The sequence below is a fragment of the Mobula birostris genome, chromosome 31, assembly GCF_030028105.1.
Source record: "Mobula birostris isolate sMobBir1 chromosome 31, sMobBir1.hap1, whole genome shotgun sequence".
Taxonomy (NCBI): domain Eukaryota; kingdom Metazoa; phylum Chordata; class Chondrichthyes; order Myliobatiformes; family Myliobatidae; genus Mobula; species Mobula birostris.
In genome coordinates this window covers 166433-184802 of record NC_092400.1, presented here as the reverse complement: position 1 = coordinate 184802, position 18370 = coordinate 166433, and positions in this window count along the sequence as shown.

Here is an 18370-nt window from a genome sequence, read left to right as displayed (position 1 = left end):
ATGGATCCATCAGGCAGATGCAGCATGGATTCAGCAAAGGCAAGTCAAGTGTGACAAACTTACTGGAGTTCTTTGAGGATATAACAAGCGCAGAAGATAGAGGGGAACAGATGGACGGTTGTTTACTTGGATTTCCAGAAGGCGATTGATAAGGTTCCTCATAAAAGACTTATCTATAAGATAAGGATGCATAGCATTGAGGGTAATGTATTAGCATGGATAGAGAATTGGTTAACCAATAGAAAGCAGAGAGTTGGGATACATGGGTTACTCTGGTTAGCAATCAGTGGTGACTGATGTGCTGAAGGGGTCGGTGCTGGGCCCACAACTGTTCACAATATACATCAACGACCTGGAAGAGGGGACCAAGTGTAGTGTATCTAAGTTTGCCCATGACACTGAACTGAGTGGAAAAGCAAATTGTGCAGAAGATATAGAGTCTGCAGAGAGACGTAGATGGCTTAATTGATTGGGCAAGGGTCTAGCAGATGGAATACAATGTTGGTAGATGTGAGGTTATCCATTTTGAAAGGAAAAATGGAAAAGCAGATTATTATTTAAATAGTACAAGATAGCAGCATGTTGCTGTGCAGAAGGACTTGGGAGTGCGTGTGTATGAATTGCAGAAGGTTAATTTGCAGGTGCAGCAGGCTATCAAGAAGACAAATAGAATATTGGCCTCATTGCTAGAGGGATTGAATTTAAGAGCAGGGAGGTTATGCTGCAACTGTACGGGTAGTGGTGAGGCTGCATCTGGAGTACTGTGTGCATTTCTGGTCTCCTTACTTGAGGAAGGCTATACGAGCCTTGGAGGCAGTGCACAGGGGGTTCACCAGGTTGATTCCAGAGAGGAGGGATTAGACTATGAGGAGAGATTGAGACTGTACTTGCTGAAATTCAGAAGAACGATAGGAGATCTTTCAGAAACATATAAAATTGTGAAAGGGATAGATAAGATAGAAGCGGGAACATTGTTTCCACTGGTAGGTAAGACTAAAACTAAGGGATATAGCCTCAAGATTCAGGCGAGTAGATTTAGGATGGGGATGAGGAGAAACTGCTTTTCTCAGAGTGTGGTGAATCTGTGGAATTCTCTGCCCAATGAAGTAGAAGAGGTTCCCTCAGTAAATGTATTTAAGACCAGGTTGGATAGATTTTTGCATTGTAGGGGGATTAGGGGTTATGGGGAAAAGACAGGTAGGTGGAGTCCATAGTCAGATCAGCCATGATCTTATTGAACAGTGGAGCAGGCTCGACAAGCCAGATGGTCTACTCCTGCTCCTATTTCTTATGTTCTTATGCTACAGACTATTACTTGCAATGATTGTTTGCCAGAAAAAATGAGGTTAACAAGGTATTTAGTTTCTATCCTTGTTTCATTAGCCATCAGCCTGAAGTCACAGAAGTGTACAAGCACCGTCATAAACAACCACTTACATTATTCCTCTCTGTCACACACACTTTCTCTCTCTCTCTCTCTCATTATTTCAAATTCAGATTCAGATTTGTTTATTACATGCACATCAAAACATACAATGAAATGAGCCACTTACATCAACAAATCCTTAGCTTACATTGATTGTTAGAGGCAGCCTACAACTGTCGTAACACATTCCAGTGTCAACCTAGCATGCCCACAGTGTTCAGAAAAACAACAAAAGCAACATTTGTCTCCACTTCCATTAAGTCATGTCTTAACACAAGAAGATGTCTTAAGGCACTTCACAGCAACATGAAGATGAAAAGTAAATTTATCAAGGATTTTAAGGGGAGAGAGAAACAGAAAGCTTTAGGGAGATCATTCCAGACTGTACTTACTATAGAGTTGACCAGTGGTGAAGTAAAGAGTATCGTTTTCTTTCTTTCTTCAACTCCTTTTAGATGTATGTTTGCTGCACACCACTAGTGTAGCTAATTTAATTCTTTCAAAATTCTACTTCATTGGTTTGACAACAAAAATGCTCTTTAGTATAATAATTCCAAAGGACAAAAATCTCAGTCATCTCTCTCTTGTAAATACAGGATGTAAATCTCAAAGTTCTGACCAGATAAGGAACCCGTGCAGGCTTCGAAGATTTGTGAGATGTGAAATAATAAGTTTAAATTGGAGTCTTAAAATTCTGCACTGACAAGGAACCTGATTTTAATCTTTTGCATAAACTCAAACCAGAGATGTCAGCCACTGAAGCCTACGGAAGAGAACGTCCAGTAGAGTGTAAAGCAACCTGATTTATCATTAACTCCTGCATAAACATCTCCAGAATTAATTTCCTTACTGCTTCTTAGCACCAACCCTATAAAAACGTGAGGGAGACACTAGAGACTGCAGGTACTGGAACCTAGGACAATAAATAAGATGCTGGAGGAACTCAGTGGCTCAGACAGAGAAGCAACAAGTAAATTGCACAAATTCAGTTATACTGTTCCCCATCTGTCCCTTACTCTCTACTTCTAATCCACTCTTTCCCAATTACGCCCTTCCTCAGTCCCATCACCTTGTTTTTTCCTGCTCCTTCACACATTCTGCCATTGGTTCCCCTCCCCTACTGATCCTATCTGTCCATCCCACCTCCCTATTCGGTTCTATGCTCCACCTTCCTCTCCCATTAGATTCCATCATCTGCATCTGTTGCCTCCACTTATCTCTTCCCAGTCTTTGCTATTCCCACTCTCTCCTCCTCCATCTGCCTATCACCCTTCATTACTTGAATACACTTATTTCCTGTCAGCTCCTGTTCCACCTATTTCCTTACCTCTATATACTGGTGTTCTTCCCTCCATTTTTCAGTCCAGGAGAAGGATCTCAACCTGAAATGTCAACTAATCACTTTTCTCTGAGCCACTGAGTTCTTCAAGCGGCTTGCTTTTTGTCTTGAACTTTTTCCCTGCTTTTTAAAACCCTGTGAGGTATTGTTGTGGTCATGGAATTACACCCCTTTATGTTGATGAGCAGTTGCCCCTACAGATATTTGGTTAATGGAGTGACATTAGAGCTCCACAGATCTCAGTGGTACAGTGGAACTGGCAGAGGACCAAACAAGGCCTTCTATACATTAGCCTACATCGTGCTTTCACAGAACACATGACAGCAAAGCACTGGGCCTTTGGTCCATGATGTTATGCTGACCTTTTAACCTATGCTACCCTGTGGGATGCCACAGTAACATAGTGGGACACCATGATAGCGTAGGGGGTGCAACAGTAGCGTACAGCTTGGGGTGTCAGATCTTGGAGTTCAACTCCAGTGCCATCTGTGAGGAGTACGTTCTCTCCACGACCGCATGGGTTTCCTCCATTTCTCCAGTTTCCTTCACCCAAAGATGTAGCTGTTAGTAGATCAACTGGTCATTGTACAATTGTCCTGAGATTGGGCTATGGTTAAACAGATGGGTTGCTGGGCCTGTTCCCCGCTGTATCTCTAAATGTTTTAAAATACTCAAAGATCAATCTGACCTTCCCTTCCACATAACCCTCCATTTATATTTTGTCCATGTGCATATCCAAGAGTTTCTTAAAAGTTCCTAATGTATCTGCCCCTACACCATCCCTGGCACAGCATTCCATGGAATCACCTACTTCTGACATATCTCCCACTATACTTGCCTCCAGCCACGTTAAAATTATGCCCCCTTCTTTTAGTTATTTCTGCTCTGGGAAATGGTCACTGGATTTTCTCTCTTTCTATGCTTTTTATTATCAAGTACACCTCTCTATCAAATCACCAATTACCCTAATTTCAACCAGCAATGTGTACTTCTAGGTGTATACTCTGACTAAAGATAGAGGGGAGAATACTGGTATGAAGAGGTGAAGGGAAACGGGCAGAACAAGATCTAGCCATCACTCCTCCATCTTTCAGTCCAGATGAAGTGTCTCAGCCCAAAAAATCCATTTCCCTCCACTAATGCTACTTGATCCAGCAAGTTCCTCTAGCATCTTGTTTGTTGCTCATAGAAACAAGGATGAGCAAATTGGAAGAGTAGGAAGGAAAGTGGAGCATTCAAAAACAAAGTATGCCCCTTTTTTTCAAGAAGGCAGTGAACTTATGGAATAAGACCATAAAACATAGGAGCAAAATTAGGTAATTTGGCCCATTGAATCTGCTCCGCCATTGCTGAATTCTTTTGCCCTCTCCTCAGCCCCACTCCCCACACTTCACCACATAACCTTTGATGGCATGACCAATCAAGAACCTATCAATCTCTGGCTTAATTGCAACCAATGGCCTGACCTCCACAGTTGCCTGTGAAATTTCTCCAGATCTCTGTTTTAAATGGACTCCCCTCTCTCCTGAGGTTGTGCCCTCTTGTCCTACCACCATGGGAAACATTCTTTCCACATCTACTCTATCTAGCCCTTTCAACATTCAAAAGGTTTCAATGAAATCCCCCCCTCCATCCTTCTAAATTCCAGTGAGTACATAGTCAGAGCCATCAAACGTTCTTCGTAACTCTTTCATTCCTGGATCATCCTTGTGAACTGCCTCTGGACCCTTTCCAATGCCAACACACCTTTTTTTAGGTGAGGAGACCAAAACCATTCACAATACCCATGGTGGGGCCTCGCCAATGTCTTATAAAGCCTCAGTATTACATCCCTGCTTGTGTATTCTAGACATATTGAAATGAATGCTAACATTGCATTTGTCTTCCTCACCACTGACTCAACCTGCGAGTTAACCTTCAGGGTGCTCTGCACAAGAACTCCCAAATCCCTTTGCATCTCAAATTTTTGAATTTTTCCCCCCAGTTTAGAAAATATTCTGCCCCAAAGAGCCGTGGAACCTAGGTAACCAGGAGCTTTTACAATATAGCTAGATAACATTTTTGGATGATCAGAAGTTTTAGGGTAACCAGAATCGGAAGTATGGGGTTGAATGGGGTCTGGGATCAGCTATGATAGAATGGTGGAGCAGAATCAATGGGCTGAATTTGCTCCTATGGTTTATGATCTAGAGGAGGAGTAGGAGGAGTTTCAGAGGAGGAGTTGAATCCTGTGCTACAACAGCCATGACCATATTGAATGACAGGGCTGGTTTCAGGGGCTGAGTGGCCTAACCCTGCTTTTATTTTCCCGTTGTCTTGAATGCTCCTGACTGGTTGCTTCACTACTCATTCCAATACAAACATGCGCAATAAGCTACAGAGGTTAGTGGACACAGCCCTCCCTACAATCAGCAGCATCTACAGTTGCCTCAAAAAGGTAACATCTATTTGGATCATGTCCTCTTCTTGATGCGACTGTCAGGCGGGAGGTGTAGAAGCCTGAAACACACACCACCAAATTCAAGAGCAGATATGTTCCTACAACCATCACATGCTTGAACCGACCCGACTTCAGCGACGGAAAAATCTGGACCACCTTTTTCACAACCATGGATATTCCACTGATTTTTGTCTCCTTTTTTTGGCACCACTGTATTGTTTCTGCAAAGTCTTTTTTTAACTCTCTTTTCGCTGTCTTGAATAACTGGTGGAGAGTTTACATTCTATGTGTTCCATCATGAGCATAGGACTGAAGACCCTTAGTCAATTTTTTAGGATCAGCTTCTTCGCCTCCACCATCAGATTTCTGAACAGTTCATGAAAACTACTTGCTAATCCTTTTTTGTGCAATTTATTTATTTTTTATTGTAACATTGTAACTTTTTTTAAGCATTAAACTATATTGCTGCCACAAAATATCAGTCATAAAGAAACCTAATTCTGATTCTCATTCTAGTTGGCTGTGATGCTGCAGTAAGGAAGCTTTTCTTTGTAGTGTACATCACAGTACTTGTACGCATGACAATAAACCTGATTTTTGCTATCCGAACAAGTCACAATTTTGTCTATCTTGGTCAAATTTCTTCTCAATCTTCTAGCAAGAAGAACAGCCTTAGTTTCTTCAGTCTAATGTTTCAGCTGAAAATCCACATCCATGAAATGATTCAAATAAATCTTCTCCATAACCTCTCTGGGTACTTAACTTTTATTCCAAAGTGTGTGATCAGTTTGTATCTTGCTCTCTCAAATAAGAAGTTCCTTGATTAAAGGGATTGAATTCAATATAAGTTCTAAATTAGTGTATCACTTTAGGTTGATGTTGTTCTATATACTGTTACATGCCTCAAGGAGATCTGTTTTTTTTGTGAGAATGATGTAATGGTCTTTTGGAGGTCACCTGATGTGACTTTCCCGCCGATGTGAGGTCACGTGATGACATGTGCACCACGGGTATATAAAGGGAGATCTCCGATGACGCAGTCAGTTTTTAGTTTGTAGATTTCCAGGTAGAAGGTGCTGGGTCTCCGTTTCTGTTGCGTGTTTGTTTTTGTGACGCAGTTTCATTTCTAAAATGGAGTGTTGCGTTCTATTGCAAGATACAATATTGTTGGACTGGAAAGTTTTGCTAGATGTGCTGATGTACCTTATTCCAGCAGTAGAAGGGAGAGTGAAGAGTTTATCAAAGTACAGGACCCGAAGGTGAGAGGAGTTGGCATCGTTCGGCAGTTTAACAAAGGATCGACCTTATTGAGTCTTTGTTGAAGGAGTAGTGACCTGCATTGAAGGTAACTCTTGCCAAAAGAGAAAAGAGTTCATACAAAAGTTTGGTCTCTCTAAAAGAATTTAAGGTCAGTTGTTTTAAACTGTTTATTTACTGCATAGTGAATCCTTCGGACAGAACCAGCAGGAAAGTCGCGTCTAGGAAGAAATCCTTCTCCAGAGAAGTCTCTCCCAATTGAACGTATAAATCTGTTGGACATTCAAATTTACCATTTTAAGAACTATATCTGACTTTATTGCTTTAAGAATTGTTTTTGCATTTAACGCTTTAAGAATCAGTGCCGAGTGACGATTTGTTGAACGGCTGCATATCGGTTAACTTCCGGTTAAAGTTTTCATTTGTTTTTTCCTTATCGTTCATCCGTGTTTAATAAATGTTTTGTTGTTTTTACATAACCTGCCACGATTGATATTCATTGTTGCCGGTTACGTAACAATACCTCCTTGAAGTAATGGATACTGAGGTCAGGATCTCTAATTGCTTGGTCCCTGCACTCTTTAATACACTACAGTGGTTTGTGCATCATCATTATTGAAAACACTAATTCCTCCATGCATACTTGAATAATGTGAGCAATAGATAATATTTTCTCCACCACAACTCATTGCTGGCTGGAATAGATTTCAAATGTTGATAATTTAGAGCTGAAATACATGGTTGGTTATTAACCATTCTGGCAGCACATTCTTTTGGTGAGCCAGTGAAGCAAGAATTCTGTGTTTCTTAAACTTATCACTCAGAAAGCTGTCAAATTTGACTTCAATTGCAAATTACTGACTGCAAAATCATTTCCTGCAGAGGTTAGTAAGAGCAGTAAAGGGAAAAGTACAAGAGATAGTTTGAAATTAGGAACGAAGGGAACCAAAGGGGAAAGGGGTAAGGAATGTTGTGATTGCACTGATGTGGTGCCTCTATTTCCTGAGGAGACTGAGGTCCTTTAACATCTGCCGGACGATGCTGAGGATGTTCTACGAGTCTGTGGTGGCCAGTGCTATCATGTTTGCTGTTTTGTGCTGGGGCAGCAGGCTGAGGGTAGCAGACACCAACAGAATCAACAAACTCATTCGTAAGGCCAGTGATGTTGTGGGGATGGAACTGGATCTCTGACAGTGGTGTCTGAAAAGAGGATGCTGTCTAAGTTGCATGCCATCTTGGTCAATGTCTCCCATCCACTACATAATGTACTGGGTGGGCACAGGAGTACATTCAACCAGAGATTCATCCCACCGCGATGCAGCACAGAACGTCATAGGAAGTCATTCCTGCCTGTGGCCATCAAACTTCACAACTCCTCCCTTGGAGTGTAAGACATCCTGAGCCAATAGGCTGGTCCTGGACTTATTTCATAATTTACTGGCATAATTTACATATTACTATTTAACTATTTATGGTTCTATTACTATTTATTATTTATGGAGCAACTGTAACGAAAACCAGTTTCCCCCGGGATTAATAAAGTATTTCTATGACTATGACTACTATGAATGTTACACTCAGAACCACAAGAAATAGGAAGGCAATGGTAAGAGATTATTATTACATCATATTTGCTTATGACACTGTAGGAGATTATTCCACCCATCGATTATTTGATGGCTCTCAGAGCATGCTCATAAATTTCCCCCTATGTCTCTATCACCCACCCACACAAAAGAGTAACTTACAGCAGCCAATTAGCCAACCATATGTGTATGATAACATAAACATCCTTTAATAAATATACTTTGACTTTAACTTTGAACTGACACATCTTTGAGATGAGGGAGAAAACCGGAGAACCTGAAGGAAGCTCATGTGGGCACTGGAGAACATGCAGACTTCACGCAGATGGAGTGAGATCTGGATTGAACATGTGTGATAGTAACTCCAGATGAAGGTCTTGATCCAGAAGATCGACTGTCCATTTGCGTCCACGGATGCTGTCTGACCTGCTGAGTTCCTTCAGCATCTTGTTTTTGTTTTGTCATTAATTGCACTGTTGTGCAATTCAGAAGTTTTGAATGCAAATACATTTGCAGAAAGACAAGGAGGATAGACAACTTACATTTATACAGTGATTATAAATGCATTTTTTAACATGGTAAAATGTCCAAAGATCTGTCGGAGGAACAGACATCAAATAAAATTTGACCAGGAACAATGAAAGAGAAAGATTTTAAAGAGATAGGAGATTTTAAAGAGAATAGAACTACACCTGTATGAATTCCTGCAACATTTGGTGACCCTGTGATTCCTTTCTCAGAGGCTGACATGAAACATCTTTCAACATGCTGAACCCTCGCAAGGCACTAGGCCCTGATGGTGTACCTTTTAGGGCTCTGAAAACCTGTGCCAACCAACTGGTGGGAGTATTCAAGGACATCTTCAATCTCTCACTGCTGCAGTGGGATGTTTCCAACTGCTTTGAAAGGGTGACAGCCATATCAGTGCCAGGAAGAGTGAGATCCATCAATGACTATCATCCAATGGCATTTACATCTACCGTCAGGAAGTGCTTTGAGAGGGTGGGCATGGCAAAAATCAACTCCTACCGAAGCAAGGACTTAATCTCACAGCAATGTACTTATTATCACAATACGTCTACAATGGATGCAATCTCATTAGCTCTCTACTTGGCCTTGGATCACCTGCACAACAGTAATACTTCTGTCAGGCCAGGCTGTTGTTTATTGACTACAGTTCAACATTCAACACAATTATATCCTCAGTTCTAATCAATAAGCTCCAACGTGTGGGCCTCTGTACCTTCCTCTGCAACTGGAACCTTGATTTCCTCAATGGGAGACCCAGTGAGCAAGGATCAGAAATAACATCTCCACCTTGTTAGCAATCAACATTGGTGCACCTCAAGGATGAGTGCTTAGCCCATTACTCTACTCTCTCTACACCAATGATTGTGTGGTTAGGCACAGCACCAACACCATCTATAAGTGTGCCAATAACACAACAATTGCTGGCAGAATTTCAGAATATGAGGAGGAGGTGTACAGGAGTGAGATAGATCAGCTGGTTGAGTGGTGTTGCAGTAACAATTTTGCACTTAACATCAGTAAGGCCAAGGAATTGATTGTGGACTTCAGAAAGGGTAAATCGAGGGAACACAAAGCATTCCTCATCAAGGGATCAGAAACGGGAATGGTGAGCAGTTTCAGATTCCTGGATTGTTGTTTTCACACTGGCTGCATCACAGCCTGGTATGGAAACACCAACGCCCTTGAACAGAAAATCATACAATAAGTATTGGATATGGCACAGTCCATAACAGGTAAAGCCCTTTTCCACTATTGAGAACATCTAGACGAGATGTTGTTGCCGGCGATCTGACAAGAAGTCTGGGATGCAGCTGCACAAGGCAGGGTCAAGGCCGAGGTGTCTGAGCTTCCTCTTGAACCTGGATGAAATTATGGTGTTGAATACTGAACTGTAGTCCAAGAACAGCGTTCTCACATAAGCATCCTTCTTCTCCAGATGTGTAAGGACAGTATGTAGAGCAGTGGTTATTGCGTCATCTGTCGATTGGTTATGTCGGTAGGCAATTGTAGGGGGTCCAATTTGGGTGGTAGCAAGCTGCAGATGAAATCCTTGACCAGCCTCTCAAAGCACTTGCTTATTATTGAGGTGAGTGCAACAGGATGCCAGTCGTTCAGGCATGTTACCTTGTCTTTTTTTGTACAGGGACAATGATGGATAATTTGAAGCAGGAGGGTACTCTACACTGGGAGAGGGGGAGATTAAAAATGTCTGGTTTTATTCAATGGATTAAATTACTTTATTTAATCCCTTCTGCTAGGGTTATCACTAATTTTCATAACTCCAAACCATTTAAGCCTCAACGTGGCACTAGACAAGGTTGTCCGTTGAGCCCTTTGCTTTTTGATCTGGCCTTAGAACCCTTAGCCATTGCTTTTCAAGAATCTAATGATAACACCAGTATTTTAAGGAGAGACACTATTCATAAAGCCTCGTTGTATGCTGATGAATTGCTGTTATTTATTTCTAATGTTGAGACTTCATTACCCCATGTGCTTTCTTTACTCTCCTGTTTTAGCCAGTTTTCGGGTTATAAATTAAACCTACATAAAAGTGAACTTTTCCCTTTGATCAATTTGATTCCAACAAATTCTAACCTTCCTTTTAAAATTGTAAGAAACCAATTTACTTACTTAGGTGTAACAATTACTAAAAATTATAAGTGTCTATTTAAAGAAAATTTTCTTACTCTATTGAATCATGTAAAAAGAATACTACTAAATTGGTCACCTCTTTCATTATTATTAATTGGTCAAATTAACTCTATCAAAATTAATCTATTACCTAAGTTTATATATCTTTTTCAGGCACTGCTGGTTTTCATTCCTAAATCATTTTTTGATTCTCTTGACTTTATTATATCTTCTTATATATGGAAGAATAAGCGTTCTAGATTAAATAAAATTCATCTTCAGAAAGATAAGAAGAATGGAGGATTAGCCTTACCAAACTTTAGATTTTATTATTGGGCAGTTAATATAAGAAATCTTACATTTTGGTTATATTACATTAATCGTAAGGATTGCCTGATGTGGGTTTTCTTAGAAGCGAATTCTGTTAATAAATACTCTATTATTTCTCTTCTTGGATCCTCACTTCGTTTGTCTTTGAGTGAGTTAACTGATAATCTGGTAGTTAAACACACTATGAGGATTTGGATACAATTCCAAAAATATTTTGGCTTATTGAGATTTTCTCTTTCGAGTCCCATTTTTTCTAATTTTTTTTTTAAACCCTCTATGATTGATGTGGCTTTTAAAGAATGGGATAGATTAGGTATTAAATGCTTTCAGGACTTGTTTGTAGAGGACAGTCTTTTTTCATTTAAACAACTGTCAACTAAATATAGTTTACCCAAAACTCATTTTTTCGATATCTACAAATAAGAGATATTTACGGTGTCAAATAAGCATATTTCCTTAAAGTCCTGATAAGAACCTACCAGTAATTTTTAATCTGGAATCTTTTTATAATGGATCTATATCTAATATTGATAATATGCTGTTGGGAACGAGAAGTGTTCTTTTAGATAAAATTAAAAATCTTTGGGAACAAGATTTACAGACTTCAATTTCTGAGGAAACTTCGAATCAAATTTTTAAATTGGTCAATACCTCATTGTTATGTGCCCGTCACTCTCTCCTTCAATTTAAAGTGGTCCATCGGGCCCATATGACTAAGGACAAGTTGTCTCATTTTTATTTAGATATATCTCCGTATTGTGATAAATGTAATAATGGAGAAGCTTCACTCATTGTCTATTGTCTATTGACATGTCCGAGTCTTGATAACATTGGAAAGAAGTATTTCAAACCTTTTCGATACTTTTTAAAGTTAATTTCAAGCCTAATCCTTTGACTGCTTTATCTGATATTGCTGGAGGAAAGGATATTATTTTGGAACCATCTGATTTGCACATTTTGGCTTTTATGTCTCTTATGGCCAGAAGGACACTTTTGCTTAAGTAGGAAGATGTGGCCCCTCCTATTCACGCCCAATGGTTATGTGATGTGATGTCATGTTTAAATTTAGAGAAGATTCGATGTTTAATCTTTGAATCTAATCAAGACTTTCAAACATTGTGGGGACCTTTTCTGAATTATTTTAAAAACCTTTGATTTGCTGTTAAAGCACAGATGATGACTAACAATCTTTTTCCTTTTTTTTCTACTAATCAGCTTCGGTCTTGGTAGTGGGTTAGATTTATTTAATATAATAAAATTATTATTTTTCAATGTTACGAACTAATTGATTTGTACGAATAAAGGGTAAGGAGCCTTTATATGTGATTTAGCTTAATGTATTGACATATATATTTTTTCCTGTACTCTGTATTCTTATAGATATATAAATTAATAAAAATATTGAAAGAGAAAATGTCTGTAAGCACACCTGCCAGTTGTGCTGCGCACACCCTGAGTACTCGCCCTGGGATGCCATCCAGTCCCACAGCCTTGCGACTGTCCACGCACTGGAAACATCTGCGTACCTCACCCTCAGAGATGACCAGATTGTAGGTTGAAGCGGTGGCTTTCCTCAGAGGCTCAGAGTTAGCAACATCGAACTAAGCATAAAAGCGATTGAGCCCATCTGAGGGAGAGGACAGGATGTTGGCAGCACCACTACATTTGGCTTTGAAGTCTGCGATGGTATGCAACCCTTGCCACAAGTTACATGTGCTATTCATGTGAATCTTGACTCAATCTTGTCCCTGTATTGTTGTTTCGCAGTCTTGATAGCTTTGTGCAGATCATAGCTGCTTTTCTTGAGCTCCTGCTGATTGCTGGCAATGTAAGCTTGATGCTGCGCTGTAAGTGCTGCTCGCCAGAACTATTGATCCAGGGTTATTGGTTCCGGAAGACCCTAACCGACTTCCGAGGGACAACATCATCGATGCACTTCCGGATGAAGCACGTGACTCCATCAGTAAACTTGGAGGTATCCTCATTAATGAAGACATTCCAATCAACGTCATCAAAGCAGTCCTGCAGCATGGAAACCAATTGGTTGGACCAACAGTGGACTGTTTTAACTATGGCCACCTCTTGTTTCAGCTTCTGCCTGTTCGTCGGCAAAAGCAGGATCGAAGAGTGATCTGATTTTACAAAAGCTGGGTGAAGGAGAGCTTTGTAAGCATTGCAGAAGGGAGTGTAACAGTGGTCAAGTGTGTTATCATCATAGGTGCTCACCTGGATGTGCTGACAAAACTTCAGAAAGACTTTCATCAGTGACGCTCAATTATAATCACCGGCGCCGATGAAGGCAGCCACGGGGTGTGCAGTCTCCAGCGTGTTGATGGTCTCGTACAGTTCCTTGAGAGCCAGGTCAGTATCAGCCTGTAGCAGAGTGTACACCACTGTGATGATAACAGCTGTGAACTCCCTAGGCAGTCAGTAGGGTCTACACAGCAGCACCAGGTATTCCAGGTCTGGGGACCCAGCAGGATCATGTCAACCAGCAAGATCTTGAACCAAAGGGCATAACTTCACACAGCTTCACTTGCCCCAACATTAAGATGTTCCCACAACCTATGTTCTCACTTTCAATGATTCTTTCAGTGTCTTTACTTCCTGAAGGTATATGGGTTCAGCCCTGCGGCTACCACCGTAGGGAACGAGCTAGGAGGCAGAGTAAATGCACAGGCACCTCGGTTAAGCTGAGGAATCTTGCCCATTCTCATTCTCGCTCAGCACCGGCCTACCTTTTGCAGCTCGATGTTGTTGGACCCGGTCGGCCACGTTGTTTCATTCCTCGGCGCTCCTTTGAGACCAGGTACGACTTTCTCTGACCAATTGTCCCAGACACAGGCCTGGATGCCGGACTGCTGCGCTGCGGGCTCCCCGCCAGGCCATTTATGAAGCACGGTGGACTAGCCTTCCAGAACCTCCACCCTCTGGCGTGAGAGCCGTTGTTGGATTGTACTGCTATCCTAGTCAAGGTGGCTCTGATCAACGCGAGATCCTTAAACAATCAGACTTTTATACTCAATAACTTTTTCACCGCCCAAGGATTGGATTTCTTTCTGGTGACGGAAAAATGGCTAAGCACTGGCAAGCTTGCTCCAATTGTTCAACTCTGTCCAGATGACTGTAACTTTTTTAGCATGCCTAGACCCTTGGGACGCAGAGGTGGTCCAGCTGCTGTGTTTAATAAATATTTTAATTGCCGTCTACTGGACTCTGATTGTTTTTCCAGCTTCAAAGTGCAATTAATTAAAGTGGGCCTGGTCAATCCCCTCTAAATTGCTCTTGTGTATCATCCACCAAAAATACATAAAGATTTTATCACTCAATTTTCGGACTTCCTCTCAAACACTATGCCCAACTTTGATTGAGTTCTGATTCTTGGTGATCTTAATATACATGTTTACTGTCCCGCTAAGCCTCTCATAAGTGATTTTATGCATCTGGATGAGTCTTTTAATCTTGCTCTGCTTATCACCGGAACCACTCACAAGCTAGGCCCCACACTTGATCTAGTCTTATCGTCTGGTTTTCCGATCTTCAATGCAGTAATAATTGATGCTTGTCTGTCAGATGATAGTGCTGTTATGTTCGATGTATCTCCACCTTTTTCCTCTATTAATTCTCATCTTCCTGAATGTTATTCTCGCTATATTAACTCTTCTACTGCCAATAAGTTTTCTGAGGCTTTCATAGCTCCTCCCAATACCTGCACTATTGAGGCTTCTCTTCCCCATCTCAGCACTGAGGAACTTTATTCCTTATTTAATACCACCTGCTCTTCTATTCTGAATACAGTTGCTCCCCTTAAATTGAAAGTGCCTAAGCCTAAAGGTCTGCCTTGGCTTAATAACTTCACCAGAGCCCTGAGGAGGGAATGCAGAATATCCAAATAAAAGTGGAAGTGTGATAAGCTTCAAATTTCTTTTGAAATTTTGAGAAACCATCTTCACAAATATCAGGAAGCAGTTAAAGCTGTGAGAGCAAAATACTTTTCTGACCTAATTTTTAACAACTCTCATAATCCCAAGGTCTTATTCAGTACCATAAATTCTGTCATTTGTCCCATCCCTAGTATCAGCTTAGATGTGTCCCCTGCTAATTGCGAAGAATTTTTAAAATTCTTCATTAGCAAAGTTGAGGACATTAGAATGAACATTCCACCCCCCCCCCCACCCATGATCTAGCTGTTTCACTAATTTGTTCATCTAAACTGGACTGCTTCCAACCCATCACGCTTCCTTTCCTGACAAAGATTGTGTCCACCATGAAACCTGAAACCTGCCCCCTTGACATTGTTCCCACTGCCCTCCTGAAGGATGTCTTTGACATAGCTGGTCCCAGCATCCTCTCTATTATCAACAGCTCCCTGGCCACTGGGACTGTTCCAATTTGCTTCAAGCGCGCCGTGGTCCAGCCCCTCCTGAAGAAACCCAACTTAGACCCTACCTTACCTAGTAACTACAGACCTATTTCTAAACCTCCATTCCTGTCAAAGGTTCTCGAAAAGGTTATTCTCAGTCAATTGCTGCCCTACTTACACCAAAACAACATCTTGGAAAGATTTCAGTCAGGTTTTAAGGCTTAAAGCACAGAGTCTGCCCTGCTGAAAGTGTACAATGACCTCCTCCTTTCTATTGACTCAGGTGACTCTGCCACTCTAATCCTTCTTGACCTCAGCACTGCGTTTGATACTGTGGATCACGCCATTTTAATAGACAGTCTCCAATATGCGGTTGGTGTTGATAGCACTGCCTTGAACTGGTGTATATCCTACCTCAAAAATAGATGCTTCTCCATCAATATAGGCAAATTTTCTTCTCTCCCAGCTAGTCTCTCCTGTGGGGTTCCACAAGGTTCCATCCTAGGTCCCATTCTTTTCTCTATATATATATGCTTCCCCTCCACCAAATCATTCAAAAATACGACATTTCTTTCTACTGTTATGCTGACTACACACAGCTTTATCTCCCCCTGAAACCAAATGACCAGTCAAATCTAGCAGCCTCATGAACTGCCTTGAGGATATAAAGTGTTGGACGGCACAAAACTTCTCACAGCTGAATGAAGGCAAGTCTGAAATTGTCCTATTTGGCCCCCCTGACTCCATCAAAGTGAGTACCAACAGTCTTGGTAACCTGTCCACCCGTGTCAAATCCCATGTTAAATCCCTTGGTGTGATATTTGATTCCGCCTTTAAGTTTGACAAGCAAGTTAATGCAGTAGTAAATGCCAGTTTCCTCCAGATTCGTACTATTGCCAAAATCAAGCAGTTTCTGTCTTTCAAAGATCTCGAGAAACTCATCCACGCCCTTATATCCTCCTGCTTGGACTACTCCAACTCCCTGTATACTGGGATTAGTCAGTCGTCCCTCTCCCGTCTGCAACTGGTCCAGAACGCCGCAGCCAGGCTCCTGACAGGTGCCCGAAAGAGGGACCATATTACTCCTATCCTGGCCTCCCTCCACTGGCTACCAGTATGATTCAGAATTGCTTTTAAGATTCTCCTGTTTGTTTCTAAAGCCCTAAATGGGCTGCCCCCCCCTTTCGGCACAGACCTTGTAACCCCTTATTCTATTTCCAGGTCCCTCAGGTCAGCTGACTTGGGGCTTCTGGCTGTCCCATGATCTAAATTTAAGCTCAGGGGTGATTGCACCTTTGCTACTGTAGTCCCTAGACTGTGGAACAGCATTTCCCTCCCTATCAGATCTGCTCCCTCCATCAATTCTTTTAAATCCAGGCTCAAAACTTACTTTCATTCACTAGCATTTGAATCCTCCTGATGTGGCTGATTTTTTGGCTTGTGCCTAGGCCCTTGTGTTGTTTTTTTTTGTGCCTATAAGCTGTTTGCCTTGTTGGTTATGTCTGTGTTTCTTGTATTTGTGATTTTAGCTATCTGCTCTGATCTGTACAGCACTTTGGTCAACATGGGTTGTTTTTAAATGTGCTATATAAGTAAACTTAGCTTGACTTGACTTGACTCAAGAGTCTGCAAAGATTCAGCATGTCATCAAAAGCCTTGGCAAACTTCCATGGATGTGTGGTGGAAAGTGTGCTGTTTGGCTGCATTATGGCCTTATATGAGAACACCATTGCTCTGTGTGCAAAACCCTATAAAAGGTTCAGCCCAATACACCATGGGTAGAACTCTCCCAGCTCTTGGGCACATCTACATGAAACATTGCCTTAGAAAAGCATCGTCCTTCATCTAAGATCCTCACCACCCAGGCCATGCTCTTTTCTCGCTGCTGCCATCAGGTAAAAGGTACAAGTGCCACAGGACTCACACCACCAGGTTCAAGAACAGTTAATACCCCTCTACCATCAGGCTCTTGAACAAAAGGGGATAACTACACTCATTCTACTTCTGGTGTTCCCACAACCGATGGTCTCACTTTAAGGACAATTTATCTCATTAGTTCATGCTTGTTTTTTTATTGCTATTTATTTATATTTGCATTTTCACAGTTTGCTGTTCATTGATCCTGTTTACAGATATTTTTCTACAGATTTGCTAAGTATGCCCGCAGAAAAAGAATCCCAGAGTTGTATATGATGACATCGATGTATTCTGATAATAAATTTAACTTTAAACTTCGGACTTTCATCTCATGCTCGCAATCTTTTTTGTTTATTTATTTATTATGATTATTTTTCTCCTTTTGTACTTGTGCAGTTTGCTGTCTTTTGCATACTGGCTGAATGCCGAAGTCGGTGTGGTGTTTCATTGATTCTATTATGATTATTATTCTGTCATAGTCTTATTGAGTATTTCTGCAAGGAAATGAATCTCAAGGTTGTATATGATAACATACATGTGCTTGAATAATAAATTTACTTTGATCTTTCAACATCCCTAGGGATCTATCCTGGGTCCAACATAATGATGGAGTTACAAAGGAGGCCCGACAATGGCTATGTTTCATTATGAGTCTGAGGATAATTACTGTATCTCCAAAGACAGGTGTACCATGGAGAGCATTTTCACTGATTGCATCACTGTCTGGTATGCAGAGAATCAGAAAAAGCTGCACAAAGTTGTAAACTCATAGCTCCATCCTGGACACTAGCCTCCCTGGTATTCAGGACACGTTCAAAAGGGAATGCCTCAAGAAAGCAGCATCCATCACCTCCATCACTCAGGACATTCCCTCTTATCATTGCTACCATCTAGGAGGAGGTACAAGATATACACTCAACATTTCAGGAACAGCCTTTTCTCCTGACGATTTTTCCCTCTCTTTTTGCACTACATATTTAATTCAATTTTTGTTTTAACATATGCTTTTTATTGTACCTGGTGCTGCCACAAAATGACAGATTTCACAACA